A 2033-nucleotide genomic window follows, 5' to 3' on the forward strand; every position below is an offset into this window, starting at 1 on the left:
TAGTACTATAATTATCACAAAGTTGGTAATAATAAATAAACTTATAGGACAGTAATGGAGTGGTAGTAATAGAGTATAATTAATTATCACAATGTTTTGGGAATAATACCAAAGAACTTCTAGAACAGAATGGTAGTGGTGGCAGCAGTAGTAGCAGTAAATAGTAGTATAGTAGTAGTAGTAGTAGCAGTAGTTTTAGTACTAAAACTCTACTAGTAGTACTAGTACTAGCAGGAAGGTAGTGGTGGCAATTGGGTTACTAACGTCATTGTATATCTGCTTTATCACGATCTGTGCTCCTAAAGGAGCCGATGTTGTTCTAGGAGGCAAGTAATCATGCAACCTAGAGATTTACTTGGAAGAAGTGTACTTGGTGACGGCTTAGTTCCCTCACTAAAGGCGGGGCTTAGCCAGTTCTCCGGGCAGCAAAAAACCTGACAGCGGTCTGAATCTCCCGGCTGGTGATGGTGGAACGCTTGTTGTAGTGTGGGAAGGCGGGAACCTCAGCTGCAATGCGTTCAAAAATGTCTTCACAAAGAGTTCATGATAGACATGGCCTTGGAGGAGATACCAGTGTCAGGGTGACCTGCTTGAGCACCTTGTAATGTAGATTTCTGTAGCTCTCCTTCCTCCTGCGCTTCTTCTTCTTATCACCCTTGGTGATAGACTTTTGGGCCTTACCGGCCTTCTTGGCAGCCTTTCCGGAAGTTTTGGGTGGCATGATGTCAATCGTACTTACGGCACGAAGAATGAAGCCCCCACTCACTTTTCCTTTTATTGTTCGACGCGCATGCCCCCTCCGCGTACATGGACCACGACTACTGGCTCATCTGAGGTCCTTTTCCACATGCCAGCCGTCGCAATCTGACTCAGTCAACCGGGCCGCCTAAAAAAGCTAAGCTCGACAAACCGCGTAAAGGGTTTTTTAAAGTACCTAACAGCAAACATCATGTCTGGTCGTGGTAAGGGTTTGGGAAGGTAAAGGGGAAGTCAAAGTCCCGCTTTCCCGCAGGGCCGGGCCCTTTAGTTCCCTGTTGGCAGAATTCACCGCCTTCTGCGTAAGGGCAACTACGCCGAGCGTGTGGGAGCTGGTGCCCCCCTGGGACCTGGCTGCCGTCATGGAATACCTGGCCGCTGAGGTCCTGGAATTGGCAGGTAACGCCGCTCGTGACAACAAGAGACCCGTATCATCCCCCGTCACTTGCAGCTTTCCATCCGTAACGATGAAGCTCAACAAACTGCTGTCTGGCGTCACCATTGCCCAGGGTGGTGTTCTGCCTAACATCCAGGCTGTGCTCCTCCCCAAGAAGACCGAGAAGAAATAAACATTTTTCTTGGTTGTCCCCCTCTCAACATCGGCTCCTTTAGGAGCCACAGCATCTTCCTAATGAGAAAAATTTACAAATCTATTATAATAAAATGCCATACTCATACCACACACCCCTACATTTTGTATTATGACTTGAATTAGTACATAATGTACATCTATTCATATACGATTACAGACACAAACGCTCATGTTTTTAAAAGCAAATGGATTACATTAATTAGAGACGAAACACATTCATTGATTTCACACATCAAACATACATAAAATACAACTACATATAACATACAATCACAAGACCCCATATAACCATTACATTTGGTATATGTAAAGGCCACTGTAAGGCAATTTGTTGCACACATGTCTTACCTGACTGCACCTCATACATCTACATGTATACTTTGTGTCAAGATCTCTATATATACAAAAACATACATATACATATAACAAAGTATGTGTATATATACACATATATATGAAAAATGTATACACATATATTATCTATATATGACTACATATATACCACACATATGTATGTATTATGTATATATATATATATAATATATATATAAAATGAGGATAGATGTGATAGAAATAAATATGAGAGGATAGAAAAATAGAAAAATAGAAGAGGATAAAAAAGATAGAAGGGTAGATAAAGTGGGTGATAGAGAGGATAAAAAGAAGAAAAGGGTAGAAGTGAGAA

The 2033-nt window shown here is 41.9% G+C and overlaps 2 pseudogenes; one reads left to right on the forward strand and one right to left on the reverse strand.

Annotated features, from left to right (window-relative positions):
- Positions 1-351: 351 nt before the first annotated feature.
- LOC119574334 lies at positions 352-742 on the reverse strand (annotated as a pseudogene).
- Positions 743-949: 207 nt separating this feature from the next.
- LOC119574333 lies at positions 950-1339 on the forward strand (annotated as a pseudogene).
- Positions 1340-2033: the final 694 nt, after the last annotated feature.

The sequence above is a fragment of the Penaeus monodon genome, chromosome 6 (genome assembly GCF_015228065.2).
Source record: "Penaeus monodon isolate SGIC_2016 chromosome 6, NSTDA_Pmon_1, whole genome shotgun sequence".
Classification (NCBI taxonomy): domain Eukaryota; kingdom Metazoa; phylum Arthropoda; class Malacostraca; order Decapoda; family Penaeidae; genus Penaeus; species Penaeus monodon.